The sequence below is a fragment of the Protopterus annectens genome, chromosome 3.part0, assembly GCF_019279795.1.
Source record: "Protopterus annectens isolate FY-2018-M chromosome 3.part0, PAN1.0, whole genome shotgun sequence".
NCBI lineage: Eukaryota > Metazoa > Chordata > Ceratodontiformes > Protopteridae > Protopterus > Protopterus annectens.
In genome coordinates this window covers 1271786013-1271801113 of record NC_056731.1, presented here as the reverse complement: position 1 = coordinate 1271801113, position 15101 = coordinate 1271786013, and the positions used below count along the sequence as shown (strand labels likewise).

Below are 15101 nucleotides of genomic sequence, written 5' to 3'. Positions count from 1 at the left end.
TCCTCCGAGGAGGACCGTGGGGACCCCTCTGACTCATCCAAGTCGGTATCTGATGTCAGAGATTCCTGTGGGGAATCAATATGCCTCCTCTTGCACAACCTCTTCCTCGGGACATCATCAGAGGGGGCATCTGGTGAAGCTTCCGAGGAGCAGGGTTCACCCTCTGGGGTTGACTGAGGCTTTTGGTCTCTACGCTTGGCGGGGACCAGTAGTGCAGAAACAGAACATGGACCCTTTGGGGAGGGAGAAGAAGAATCTGATGATGTGAAAGTCTTACCAGACAAGACCTTCCTCATGGCCTCAAAGGCACCGGAGGCCGAGGGTTCCACCAGATCCGAAGAAGACGGTAGCCTCCCCGGGCCCAGAACCACGGGCTCCGATCCAGAGGACAGAGCCAAACTAATCTGCGCCAAGGCACCGAGGGGAAGAGTCGGAACCGAAAGTTCGGTTCGACTCTCCCCCCCCAGAACCGAGGAGAGATTGTCGGCTCCGAGACCCCTCGAAGGGTACCGAGGGTGTCGAGGTCAGTGGAGCCGAAAGCACTAAGGAAGGCTTCGGCCCCAGTGGATCAACGATCCTCGACACCCGGCTCCGATGACACGACGGGTCTCGAAGGAGGATCAAGAGATGGGACAGGAAGGGTCTCAAGCTTCGAAACCAACTGGGACGAAACCGCAATCAGTTTGGATAAGGCCATGTTCTCCATCAGTTTCTGCACCACTCGATCCACATCGGTGTCAGACAGTCTGGAGGAACGGGATGAAGGGGCCGAAGAGGTCACCGAGCGAAGGATCGATGAAGGGGGTACCTCTGATACTGGCTCCAAGACCTGGACCACGACTCGAGGCAGCATCTCGGTGCTCGGCTCCAAGGTCTGTGGAGCCAGCAACAGAATTTTAGAAGAGGTACTCTGAGCTGATGACCTGGGCTCCGATACCTTCGAAGACTTCGATGACTGGTCTACCTTGTCCAATACCTCCTGAAACTTCGGCTTCAGGAGACCTCTCTCAACCAGTTTCCTGCATCTCTCCATCATCACTCTGCCACTGAACGAGTGGCAGATGGAACAATCTTCTTGAAGATGGAGAGGACCCAGACAGTAGACGCAGGAAACATGGTTGTCAGTTACGGACATTTTCTGTCCACACTGGCAACGTTTAAAGCCTGACTTGGCTTTTTCTGACATTTTTAAACAGAAGAAAAGGCAAATGCAACTGTATATATATATATATATATATATATATATATATATATATATATATATATATATATAAAGCACACCACACTAATCCTAATAATAAACTACAGCACTCCAAGTATATTAGGCTAGATATATATATATATATATATGTATATATACAAGTAAGAAAAATATAAAGTGTACTTGTCACTAAAACACACAGCTAACAAGAAAAGTATCGATTAACTAGGGATTAGTAGTAACAGTTTCTGACAGAGCCCTGACAGAAAAAAGGGAAAAATGGCCTAAGGCCTAGGGGCAGCCACTCCCAGACAAGCTAACGTTAATTTAACCACACACACGCGCACAAACTGCACTATATTAACACTATGCTAGTCTAATAAAAAAATTCAACAATCTAAGAAATTTAAGCTAGATACTGTATGTGTATATATTTTATATATGTATATATATATATATATATATATATATATATATATATATATATATATATATATATAAAAGACAAAAAAATATCAACTATACTGGCCCGAGCTCTCACTCGACGAGACCTGTTGCAGCGGCAAACTAGATCTGAGGGGTAGCAGCAGGGGATCATGGGATAGGGACTGTGCCTCGAGCTTCTCTTAGATGCAGAGCTTGGAATGTGGCCGACTTGGAGCCGAGGGTAAGAACAAACGGCGTGATCGAACAACTTCACATTTAACATCATTTTCTGTTTAAGCAGTCCCATAATATGCTGTTGATATTTAAGCATATGAAATTGACAGTTTAAAGCCCCGATTGCCAAGGTTGCAGAAGTGTAAACCTTCTTTTCCCATCTATCCAGCGCCATGGAATCTCTATCAGAAGGGGTAGGATTTTTAGCAGTAGAGACCTTCATGCCCTTGGGACCCTGAGAAATAGTTTCAGGATCTGCAATAGGATTTCTGAAAAGGAATTTGTGGGAGTCGGGAACCCTATAGTATCTGTCTGGTTTACAAGGAGCCGGAGGCAGAGAATCAGGAGCCATACTAGATTCTGAAAAAAACATCAACAATGTCAAGAACATGAGGTATAGCCAAAGGCCTATGCTGAGGAAGAATAAGAAAATCCCTAAGTCTCTTTGTAGATTCAGAGAAATCCTGACTCTCCCAGTGGAAATGTTCCCTTAAGGTATGTAAAGTTTCCCCAAAAGAAAAATCCTCAGGGGGAGAAGCGGAAGGAATGGAATCTTCTGCATCAGAGTCCTCATAAGTAGGTATTGACAAATCCTGTTCATTAGAAGAGTCAGAGGAAATAGAATCCTGTTCAGAAGATTCATAATCAAAGTCTTGCCTAGGCCTCTTAGAAGGAAGGGGGTTGGCTACCCCTGATCAGAGTAATTAAATCTTCAGCCATTTTGATAATTTGTTTTTTTTTTAAGCATAGGGGCCTGCACGTGTGGCCCAGGAGTCGTTTTTTTAGACATAGAATTTAGAATTTGGCCTTAGTTTTGAAAATGGCATCAGTCTCATATACAAATCTGTAAGCCTGAAAACACCCTCAGAAGCTGGTGCCTGCACAGCGGCTCCGGACCCATCTAAGATGGACATCCACGGGTTCCATAATTGAAGAATCTCGTGGCATACTGGACTCCAAATGGGTCTCAGTAGAGGCCTGCAAATCAGAAGTAGCAGGTATCAGGGGCTGCGAAAGAGCCTCACTGAGTACCGGCGAACTGGCAACTGGTTTAGAAGCGTTGTCGCCAGTTTTGGACCTCGACAGTCTGTCTGTCTTTTTCTTTGCGTTTTTTTAGGTATTCCGGTAGTCTGATTGCTAACCGACATTTCTGGACAATTAAATCGTGAGCCAAAATATTTAGAAGCAAAAATATACAGACGTTTAATAGTGCGTTGATTAAATTTAGCACAAAACCGACAGCAAGGTACGTTGTGGTCAGGGCCTAGGAAAGGAATACAGTACAAATGAAAATCCTTATGAGGTATTTGCTTCCCACAAGTAATGCAATTATTAACTTTTACTGACATTGGTAAGGAACAAGAAAAAGTTTCCCCAACGGGGTACTTAACTTTTAGTTGAAGACTTCGGTTCTGAAACTCGAATGCGAAAATTTCAGGAGTCGGCCGACCGGCACTTGCGAACTGCTTCTGCTTCAAGCACTGCGCGGCAAGAATGACTGATGTAATGGCATCGGCTGCATGTTTTATACCCCTGACGACCTGACGTCATGGAAGAAGGGACAGCAACCGACGTAGGACCAAAGACTTTGTTAATCAGGCTGACTGAGGGCAACCTGCCAGCAGATTACCCAAATGTAATGACTGCAACAGTGAAACACGAAGATAATCATTAGGGCTGGCAATCAGGCCCTGTAAGACTGCTGTGGAAAACCCTGCTCTGGATTTACAACATATAGGTAAGTGGTAATGCTTGGTGAAGTGTGTACAGAGCTCCAGGTTGCAGCTTCCAGGATGTCCCTAGTAGGGGACTCCCCTGAGAAATGCTGTAGAGGGTGATGTAGTGCTAGTGGAATGTGTTCTGATGTCCTGTGGGGTACATTTCCCATGGTGTTTGTAGCAGAAATGGATGCAGTGTGCGATCCATTTAGAAATGGTTTGCTTTGAAATGGCATTGCCCTCTGCCCCTGCAGCAAAGTGGACTAGCAGCTGGTCAGATTTTGTAAGAGGCTTAGTCCTGTCACAATAGAACCTAAGCGGCCAGTGCACGTCCAGGATCCTTTCCCCTTTATTCTGAGGATTAGGGAAAAAAGTTGGCAAATGAATGGATTGGTTTAAAGCCACACTAGATACCACCTTGGGCATAAATGATGGGTTAGTTCCTGAGGGAAACCCTGTCCGCATGGAAGATAATGAAGGGTTCCACGGCCATAACGGTCTGTAATTCAGACGCTCTTCTTGCTGAAGTGATGGCTAAAAGTAAAGCTGTTTTCCCATGAGGGAATTTTAACTCTGCTGTAGCAACAGGTTCAAAGGGGGAAAGCGTGAGCTTTTCCAATACAAAGTTAAAGTCTCGGGCTCTTCTCAGGAACTGTTTTAACAGGGGGGTGAGAGAAGAGGGGTGGCTCAGTATTATAATGAGCTGAGATGGCAGGGGCATGAATCTGAACTGAAGAAAAAGATAAGCCTTTGTGGAGCATTTCTGTTAAGTAATCTAGTATATGAGGCAAGGTGGGTACAGTTGTGCCCATTCCCTGAGACTGGCCCCAGGAACAGCATCTTTTCCACTTTTTCGAATAGGATTTTCTAGCACTAGACCTCCTTGCCTCAAGAATGACATCCAGGCACCTGCTTACTGAGGGTTGCTGGTGATGCGTTCAGGGGTGAGCCAGGCTGCTAGGTTCAGGGTCTTCAGCTGAAGGTGCAAAATCTGGCCCTCCTGCTGGGACAGCAAGGGAGGGATCTAAGGCAGGTGCCATGGTGGCACGACTGTTAGACTGAGCAAAAGAGGATACCAGTGCTGGCATGGCCAGTCTGGTGCAATCAAGATTGTCCTTGGTTTGTCCAATTTGATCTTTAGTAGAACCTTCAAGAGGAGGGGCAGAGGAGGAAAGGCATAGATTGAGAGGCTTTCCCAGGTAAAAGACAGGGCAGCCACTTTCCAAGCTTGGCTGTGGGGAGTTCTGGTGCAATATTTGCTCAACTGATAGGGGAAGCAAAGAGGTCAACCTCTGGTGCCTCCCACCTGTTCCTCAAAAGCTTGAATATTTTGGGTTCCAGTTTCCACTCGTGTTGATCCATGAGATTTCTACTTGTCGTCTGAAAGGGAATTTAGTTTGCCTGGCAGGAACTGAGCTTACAGGTGCTCTTGGTTGCTCAGGGCTGTGTTCCACAGAGCCATGGCTAATCTGCAGAGTGGGTAGGAATGGGATCCCCCCTGCTTGTTTATGTACCACATAACTGTGGTGTTGTCTGTCTTTACCAATAGCTGTCCTGGAAAAATAAGGCTATTGAAGGCTGTCAGAGCATTCTGTACAGCTAACATTTCTTTTTGATTGATACGCAGATGCATTTGCGTTGGGCTCCATTTGCCCTGAATGCATTGCCCTGCCATGTGAGCCCCCCATGCACAGTCTGATGCGTCTGTTAGGGTTTGGGCGGCAGGGGGTAGAGTGAAAGGGATTCCCTTGTTGTGGTTGCAGGCTTCTGCCCACCAAAGGAACTCTGTCCTTAGGCAAGGAATGATAGGAATCATTGTTTCCAGGTCCTGAGAATGTTGACAACAGAGAGGTACCATTGAAGTTTCCTCATATGCAGCCTTGCATATGGAATTAGTAGAATGCAAGAGGCCATGAATCCTAGGGCTTGCAGTATTTTTCTTGCAGAAAGCTGGGTTTTGGTGGCCAGCAGATTGAAGTAGTTTGTCAAAAAAATTCGTTTTTCTGGAGTGAGGAATGCCATCTGGGAAGTTGTGTTCAAGTTTGCTCCCAGGAATACAATCTGTTGGCTGGGTACCATATGTGATTTCTTTTCATTGATGGTATACCCCAGTGAAGTTAGAAGTCTCTTTACAAATGTCAGGTGCTGAAGTAGCAATTCCTGACTGTCCGCCTGAATCAGGCAATAGTCCAAGTATGGGTAAATTTGAATTATTCTCTGCCTGCAATATGCAATGGCTGGAGCTAGGCACTTTGTGAATACACTGGGTGCAGAAGATAAGCCAAAGGGAAGTGCAGAGAACTGAAACGTAGATATTTCCTGCAAGATTCTCTTATGGGGATGTGCAGATAAGCTTCTTTTAAGTCTAGGGTGGCTAGCCAGGAGTCCTTGGCTAGCATAGGAAGCATCTGTTGGAGCGTAGGCATTTTGAATCTTGGAACCACCGGTAAGTTGTTGAGAATAAACAGATCCAGGATAGAGCGCCAAGAGTTTTCTTTTCTGGGTACCAGAAAAGTACAGTTGCGTACACTTAACATAAATGCAGATGTTGGAGTGTATTCACTGTTTCAGTCATTACATTTGGGTTATCTGCTTGCAAGTAGCCCTCAGCCAGCCTGATTATCAAAGTCTTGGGTCCTGCTGTCTCTTCTTCCATGACGTCAGGTAGTCAGGGGTATAAAGCATGCAGCCGACACCATTACATTCTTGCCCCAGATGTCACAATTATATGCAAATACACCAAAAAGCTTAAATACAGTAAACAAGAAGAGAGGTATAGCAAACAGAAGTCAGGGGGCAGGAGGGAGGGTAACCAGGACTGCAACAGTGAATACACGAACATCAACATTTATGGTAAGTGTACACAATTGTATTATGTTCATGTTTCACTGCTGCAGTCATTACATTTGGGTAGATTCCCAAAGCTAAGGAAGGGAGGAGGCAATTAGACAGCATTAGGTCCAGATATTAGGCCCTGCAAGACTGCAGTGGCAAAACCAGCTCTGTATTTAGAGAAAATAGGCAAGTGGTAATGCTTGGTGAAGGTATGAACAGAACTCCAGGTAGCAGCTTCTAGGATGCCCTTGGTAGGAACACCTCTGAGAAAGGCTGTTGAAGTAGATGCAGCCCTGGTGGAATGTGATCTTATCCCGTGTGAGGTAGGTTTTCCATGGTGCTTATAGGAGAAATTAATGCAATGGCCTATCCATTTAGAAATGGTTTGCTTTGAAATGGCCTTCCCCTCTGCCCCTGCAGCAAAGGCAACTAGCAGCTGTTCAGATTTTCTGAGAAGCTTAGTCCTGTCCAAATAAAATCTAAGTTGTTTGTGCACGTCTAAAGAGTGCAGTATTCGATGTTCATCGTGCATACAGCTGCAGTCGTAACAGATGGGTTCTCCTGCCGTCAGGCGGGTCCTCGGTCGGCCGAATTCCAAAGTCTAGGTCCAGCGTCGGTTGTCGTCGCTTCTTCCCCGACGTCAGTGCGACAGGGGTATAAAGGAACCATCCGACGCCATTTTCTTCAGTCTTTCTTGCTGCGCGGTGCCCGAAGCAGAAGCAGTTCGCAAGTGCCGGTTGGCCAGCTCCTGAGATTACGAAAATTTGGAAACCGAAGTCTTCTTGAAAGCTAAGTACCCCGTTGGGGAAACTTTTCTTGCCTCAGACCGATGTCAGACAAAGTTAATAATTGTATTTCTTGTGGGAAGCAAATACCGCATAAGGATTTCCATTCCCTCTGTATACCTTGTTTAGGCCCAGACCACGACGTCTCGGTCTGTCGCTTTTGTGCTACATTCAACAAGCGCACCATTAAGCATCGGGCGGAGTTCGCCCAGCATTATTTTGGGAAAGCATTTAATTGTATTATGTCGTCGGATACTCCGACTCCAGTTTTGTCTAAAAAACGCAAAGATAAGGACCGACACACGAGGTCCGTGGCCTCTACCGACACCACGCCTAAGCCGACTACACGTGGTCCGGTTCTCAGCAAGGCGCCTACGCAGTCCCTGACTACCGACGACACTTCTTTGGCAGTGTCTCCTGTGCCCGAGGTCGCAGGTTCCTCGGCCCACACCCTGGCTACAGATACCGAAGCCACTCTTGGCATTGAAACTCAGAATGTGGACAGGTCCACCTCCACTCAAGGTGTCTTTAGACCTCCCTCTTCTTTCTCCATCAAGACTTTCACCAAGTCTAAAGCAGCCTTGCACTCTAAGAGACAAGCTACACAGGGCCCATCTACAGGCCTCATGCCTAAGAAACAGATGCTTAAAATGGCTGAGGATTTAATTACTCTTATCAGAGGTTCTCAGCCCCCACCGGACAAAAGGCCCAGAGTGGAGGAAGATTCCCCCTCTTCTGATCAGGGCTCCATTATTTCAGAGCACTCTGATGACCAGGAACATTCTTACTCCCCTTTTGAAGACTCTGATGCGGAGGAGTCCATCCCTTCTGTATCCCCCCCCCCTGAGGATTACTCATTTGGGGAAACTTTACATACCTTAAGGGAACACTTCCACTGGGAAGGCCAAGATTATTCAGATTCCAAGAAAAGGCTTAGGGAATTTCTCTTGCTACCTCAACACAGGCCTCTGGCCATACCTCCTGTCTTGGACATCCTAGATGATGTTTACTCGGAGGCCTGCCGTAACCCGGACTCTCTACCTCCAGCTCCAGTTAAGCCTGACAGGTACTACAGGGTTCCTGACTCACACCAATTTCTATACAAAAGCCATGCTGCTGACCCAGAAACCATCTCACAGGGCCGCAAGGGAGTTAAGGCCTCCACTGCAAAAAATCCATTACCTTCTGAGAGAGACTCCAGATCCTTAGAAAGGTGGGGAAAAAAAGGTATATACCTCGGCTACCTTAGCCATGAGGGCCTTAAACTGTCAGTTCCATACGCTAAAATACCAACAGTTTTTGCTATCACAATTGAAAAGTAAAATGTCACAACCTGAACAACCAGACGTGAAGGAGTTGCAGGATTTGATGCATAGTGCAGAACAAGTGGGTAAGCATACCTTACAATGTGGTTTTGATGCTCTAGAGGCCTCATGTAGAGCTGCTGTTACAGGATCAGTCATACGTAGGCATGCCTGGCTCAAGGAACAAGCCTTGCCTGATCATGTTAAATTACTGGACGCCCCTCTTCAAAAGGATGTACTATTTGGTGCTAATGCTGAGGAGGTATTAAGGAAAATGGAGGAAAAGGCTAAATCAATGCAAACTGTGAAAGATTTTCTACAGGTACAACCCCCACGTTTTTGTAGAAATTGGCCTTCCAAAAACTGGTCCTTTCCTGCCACGGACAGACCCCAAAGAGGCAGATACAGGCGCCCGAGGGGCAGAGGACAATCCCAAGGATCGTATAGAGGCAGACAATAGCAAGCTCCTACACAAAGAGGTGGTGAGGATAACTCGCAATCTTTCAGAAAGCAAACCCAATGACTTTCCCCTTTGCATGCCAAGCAAGTCTCAAATGGCAGCCCCCTTAGGAGGAAAGCTGGCATTTTCAAAAAATTGGCATATTGTCACAAAGGACAAATGGATCCTGGACATTATAAACAGAGGCTACAAATTCCATTTTCACACCCTTCCAAAAATGAGAGGCATGCCAAACCTGCCACACAATCAAAGGGCAGAGGCACAAAGGCAAATTACAGATCTCATAAACATGAAAGCTATTCAAGAGGTACCTACGCACGAACAAGGTCAAGGTTTTTATTCCAGGCTATTTCTGGTACCAAGGAAGGGAAAAGATTGGAGACCTATTTTGGACCTATCCATCCTAAACACATTTCTACTCGTACCAAAATTCAAGATGCTCACTCTACAGCTACTTCTTCCCATGCTGGGCAAGGAGTCTTGGCTGGTAACATTGGACATCAACAAGGAGGCACACCTGCATGTCCCAATCAGACAAAATTGCAGAAGGTACCTCAGATTTCTTGCAGGTTCAACCCATTATCAATTCTCTGCATTGCCCTTTGGCTTATCTACTGTGCCCAGAGTATTCACGAAATGCCTGGCATCAGTAATTGCCTACTGCAGACTTCAAGGGATACAAATATACCCCTATTTGGACGACTGCCTGATCCAAGCGGACAGCAAGTACATTCTTCTGAAACATCTGGCTTATGTAATAATGTTGTTGAATTCTCTGGGATACACAGTCAACAAAAAGGAATCAAGGCTAATACCCTCTCGGAAGATAATTTTCCTGGGTGCCAATTTGGACACAAACACCCAGATGGCCTACCTCACGCCAGAGAAGCAGGGGCAACTAATTCAATACTTCAGAGCACTAGCAAATTGCACCAGGCTGACTGCAAGGAAAATCCTGCAGGCTCTGGGATTCATGGCATCTTGCATCTTACTAATCCCATGTGCAAAGCTGCATATGAGGAAACTACAATGGTACCTGAAAAACATATGGTCTCAACACAGCCACAGTTTGGAAACAATAATACCACTAATTCCATGTCTGCAAAAGAATTTCTGTGGTGGGCTCAAGCATGTCAAAAAAACACAGGTCTCCCATTCAGCAAACCTCAAGCAAATCAAGTCATCACAACAGATGCCTCGGACTACGCCTGGGGGGCGCACATGACAGATCGGTGCATTCAGGGCAAATGGTCCCAAAAAGAAAAGCACCTTCACATCAATCAAAAGGAAATGCTAGCAGTAATAAATGCTATAATAGCTTTCAAGGACCTTCTACAACCAGGTCAACTATTGATAAGAACGGACAACACCACAGTTATGTTGTACATAAACAAACAGGGAGGAACACATTCTTACCCCCTATGCAGACTGGCCATGTCACTTTGGAACATGGCCATGGACTTACAAATGGAACTACAAGCACAGTACTTGCCAGTCAAGGAAAACATGCTGGCAGACAACCTAAGCAGGAATATGACAGATCCACACGAGTGGAAATTGCATCCAAAAGTTTTTACAGAAATAATCCAAGAATGGGGAAGGCCAGACATAGATCTCTTTGCCTCCCACAAAAATCACCAATTGACAAAATTCTGCTCAAGGATTTTCCATCCAAAGGCCTGGAGAGTGGACACACTCTCTTTCAGTTGGACATCAATGACAGTTTATGCCTTCTCACCCCTTCCTCTGCTGCCCAAAGTCCTATTGAAAACCAGAGCAAACAGACCAAAGATGATTCTCATTGCTCCGGACTGGCCAAGACAACACTGGTACCCACTCCTGAGGAGCCTGACGCATTCCCCACCATGGACCCTGCCTCTAATGCCTCTTCTTCTGACTCAGCACAGCTTCAAAACTCTTCACAGCCAGCTAAAAACACTCAATCTAGCCGCATGGAAGATTCCTTAGCATCACAACAGGCCCTACTCTCCAAGGAGGTGCAGGATGTCATTTTGGAGGCCAGAAGGCCATCAACTAGAAAAGCTTACTCTGCAAAATGGAAACGGTTTTGTGTCTGGAATGAGAAAAAGGGCCAGGATCCTGGAAAACTGAATTTACCTCAAATACTACAATATTTGGCTGAGCTGCTAAGCAGTGGACTTTCATTCTCCTCCATCAAAATCCATGCCTCAGCCATTTCTGCAGAATACAACACTGATCCACCTTTATTCTCTCACCCTCTTTTAAGACAGTTCCTCAGAGGGGCTAAGAATTTAAGACCTCCAAGGAAACCACCAATACCTGCTTGGGATCTTAATTTCATTCTTGAAAAATTGACCTTGCCTCCCTTTGAGCCAGCTGCCTCATCAGATTTGCAATATTTGTCCTGGAAAACAGCTTTCCTTCTGGCTATCACCTCAGCTCGTAGAGTTTCACAACTACAGGCTCTCATGGCTGTCCAGCCTTTTATCATCTTCCATCAGGACAGAGTTTCCTTACGAACCAATCCGTCCTTTATGCCTAAAGTGGTATCCAGGGTAGCTTTAAATCAGGCCATACATTTACCTACTTTTTATCCTAATCCTCAAAAAGGGGAGAGATTGCTACATTCCTTGGACATCCACAGACAACTGCGTTATTATTTGGACAGAACAAAGCCTTTCAGGAAATCAGAACAGCTCTTTGTGTCCTATGCTGTAGGAGCTCAAGGAAAGCCAATTTCCAAACAGACAATCTCAAAATGGATAGCCCACTGCATACGCTTTTGCTACTCCTTTCATGGCAAAACTGTACCTACAGGCATTAGAACTCATTCCACCAGGGCCACAGCCACCTCTGCAGCTTTCCTCAGAGGAGTTCCTACCAAGGATATTTTGGAAGCAGCCACTTGGAGTTCTGTGCATACCTTCTCCAAGCACTACAACCTACCATTATACTCCAAATCCAGAGCAGGCTTTGCCACTGCAGTCTTGCAGGGCATTTTGGCTCCTAGTTCCTCCTAGTGCCTACCACCCCTTTCTTAGCTTTGGGATTCTACCCATCTGTTATGACTGCAGCTGTATGCATGATGAACATAGTACAGTTTTGTACCTACCATAAATGTAGATGTTAGAGTGCTAATACAGCTGCAGTCCAGGTTTCCCTCCCTCCTTCCCCTCTTGGAACAGGCCTATAGGCTAACACATCCTCATACAACCTGATTGGGGTATTCATTTATGATGTATTTGCTTGCAGCTACTGTATTTTGATTATATTGCACTGCATTACTACACAAATTTATGTATTGCCTTCCTTCTGGGGGCACCTGACATCTGGGGCAAGAAAAACTGAAGAAAATGGCGTCGGATGGTTCTTTTATACCCCTGTCGCACTGACGTCAGGGAAGAAGCGACGACAACCAACGCCGGACCTAGACTTTGGAATTCGGCCGACCGAGGACCCGCCTGACGGCAGGAGAACCCATCTGTTATGACTGCAGCTGTATTAGCACTCTAACATCTACATTTATGGTAGGAACAAAACTGTACTTTCTCCTTTGTTCTGTGGATTAGAAAAAAAGGTTGGCAAATGAATGGACTGATTAAGGGCCACACTAGATACCCCCTTGGGTATAAAGGAGGGATTACTCCTGAGGGACACCCTGTCAGCATGGAAGATTATGAAGGCCTCCACCGCTATGACGGCCTGTAATTCAGACACTTCTTGCTGAAGTGATGGCTAGAAGGAATGCTGTTTTCCAAGAAAGGAATTTCAACTCTGCAGATGCAGCTGGCTCAAAGGGAGGTAGAGTGAGCTTTTCCAATACAAAGTTAAGATCCCAGGCTGGAGTAGGGGCTCTCCTGGGTGGTCTTAAATGTTTGGCCCCTCTGAGGAATTGCTTCAGCAGTGGGTGAAAGAAGAGGGGTGGCTCCGTATTAAAATGTGCTGAAATGGCAGAGGCATGAATTTTAATAGAAGAGAAGGAAAGGCCCTTGTGAAGCATCTCTGTTACGTACTGAAGAATATGCGGTAAACTGGGCACTGTTGTGCCCATCCCCTGAGTTTGGCTCCAGGAACAGAATCTTTTCCGCTTTTCAGCATAGAATTGACTAGTACTAGGCTTCCTTGCCTCCAGAATGACATCCAGCACTTGCTTACTGAGGGACGGTAATGGAGAGCTCAGGTAATTAGGCAGGCTGCAAGGTTCAGGATTTGAAGCTAGAGGTGCAGAATCTGGCCCTCCTGCTGGGACAGCAGGGAAAGTTTCTGAGGCAGGTGCCATGGTTCGAGCAGTGACATACTACGCAACAGGGGGTACCAGTGTTGGCGTGGCCAATCTGGAGAAATGAGTATTGTCCTTGGTTTGTCCTGTTTGATCTTTAGTAGAACTTTGGAGAGGAGAGGCATAGGGGGTTGGTAATGTGTGGAAGTGGGATCTGTATCCTTGGGAAACTATATTTATAACCCATTAGTCTTGGGTAATGAGTTCCCAGTTTTTGCATGCAGGGCGATTTTTCCCCCTAAAGGTGCGGTCAGTTGAGCAGGGCTTGGAAGGTTTAAGGTTAAGTCATTGTGACAGTTTACCATAGGGGGGAGTCTTACTACTTCCAGCTTTGGAAGTGGGAGCCCCCCACTGCTTAGGCCTGTGAATACCTTGAGATTGTGGCCTAGGTGGTCTGCTGCTCCTGGATTTGGACTGAAGGCCTGGAAGAGACAGGAAAGGACCAATTCTTAGAAGGCCAATGCCTACTAAATCTGGGATGCTGTACCTGCAGGAAATCTTTAGCAGTTTGCATAGATTTAGCTTTTTCCTCCATCTTTTTAAGAACTACTTCTGCTTTGTTGACAAACAGGCGGTCTTGGTTTAAGGAAGCATCCAGTAATTTGATTTTACCATGATCTGGCAGAGTTTATTCCTTAAGCCAAGCATGCCTTTTAAGAACAGACACAGTGACAGTCAAGGAGTCAAAACCACATTGCAAAGTATGTTTACTAACTTGTTCAGCAGAATGCATTAAATCCTGTACTTCTTTATTTTCAGCACAGTCAGGAATCAACGTCAATTTCTGTTCAAGTAATCCAATAATATGCTGCTGGTACTTCAACATATGAAACTGGCAGTTTAAGGCCCTAATGGCCAAAGTAGCTGAAGTGTATACCTTCTTACCCAATCTGTCCAGGGCCCTGGAATCTCTATCAGAGGGAGTAGGAATTTTGGCAGTAGTAGCCTTAATGCATTTGGGTCCCCGTGAAATGGTCTCTTGGACTGCAGTAGGATTCTTAGAGAGGAACTTGTGAGAATCAGGTGCTCTGAAATACCAGTCATGTTTCCTGGGAGCCGGAGGTAAGGTGCCTGGGGCCAGGCTAAATTCCAAGAAGGCATCATCTACAATGTGCAGTACAGGAGGGATAGCTAAAGGCCTGTGTTGGGGCAGGAGTAAGAAATACCTAAGCCTCTTTTTGGAGTCAGAGTAAACCTGGCTTTCCCAGCAGAAATGCTCCCCAAGAGTGCAAAGTTTCACCAAAAGAAGAATCTTCTGGAGGGGAAGCAGAGGGAATGAAGTCCTCTGCATCAGAACCCTCATAGGTAGATAAGGGCAAATCCTGGTCATCAGAAGAAACAGAAATTTCAGAATCCTGATCAGAAGGAAAATCAGTTCCAAGTCTCTTAGAGGGAGAAGGGTGGCTTCCCCTAATTAGAGTAATAAGGTCCTTCAGCCATTCTTATTTGTTTTTTAGGCATATGGGCCTGACCATGCAGTTTGGATGTCTGTTTTCTAGGCATGGATCGAGTCTTAGGCCTTGAAGAAGATGGCGTTGGTTTGATATGCAAGTCAGTAGGCCTGACTACACCCTCAGAAGCCAGTGCCTGCAAAGCGGCTCCGGACCCATCCAAAGTAAACACATCCTTAGGTTCCATAGTTGAAGCATCTCACGGCATATTGGACTCCAAATGGGTCTCAGTAGAGGCTTGCGAATCTTAAGTAGCGGGTATCAGGGGCTGCGAAAGCGCCTCACTGAGTACCGGCAAACTGGGGACTAGCTTAACGAAAATGTCGTCGGCAGCTTTGGACCTATGCGGTCTGTCTCTGCCTTTATCTTTATGTTTTTTTGGAATGTCGGTAGTCAGATGGCTTACCGAAGCCATTTCTGGATAAT

General features: G+C 46.0%; 1 protein-coding gene across 1 annotated transcript in view; it reads right to left on the bottom strand.

Annotated features, from left to right (window-relative positions):
* The window catches only part of LOC122797057 (protein SSXT-like), a 1137981-nt gene that overhangs the window by 566537 nt on the left and 556343 nt on the right, over nt 1–15101 (bottom strand). The gene's annotated exons all lie outside the window — the stretch shown is intronic.